Raw genomic sequence first — 273 nt, 5'->3', positions numbered from 1 at the left:
ATCGGGGCCCAGGGGCGAGCGTGGCCCCACGGTGGGTGTGGGGCAGGGTTAAGGGGGGGGGGGGGTTGTTCTCTCCCCCCCCTCCCCACACCCCTTTCCTGGCTGGGCTGGGAATGGGGGGGCCCAGCACCCCCCAGTCTGTGGGGTGGGGGTTCTCTCCGGATGGGGAGGGGGGGCTGATGGACCATCCATCACCCTCCTCCTCCTCCTCCTCCCCCCACAGGGTCCCAGGGGGCAGCGGGGACCACGAGGAGCCACCGGAAAATCAGGGGC

The 273-nt window shown here is 71.8% G+C and overlaps 1 protein-coding gene across 1 annotated transcript in view; it reads left to right on the top strand.

Moving 5' to 3' along the window:
• LOC106898549 (collagen alpha-2(XI) chain-like) overlaps positions 1 to 273 on the top strand; it is a 9458-nt gene that overhangs the window by 365 nt on the left and 8820 nt on the right. The window lies entirely within an intron of this gene.

The sequence above is a fragment of the Calidris pugnax genome, unplaced genomic scaffold, assembly GCF_001431845.1.
Source record: "Calidris pugnax isolate Ruff unplaced genomic scaffold, ASM143184v1 scaffold528, whole genome shotgun sequence".
Taxonomy (NCBI): Eukaryota; Metazoa; Chordata; class Aves; order Charadriiformes; family Scolopacidae; genus Calidris; species Calidris pugnax.
Note: the sequence above shows the minus strand (reverse complement) of the source record. Positions and strands in the feature narration are given on the sequence as shown.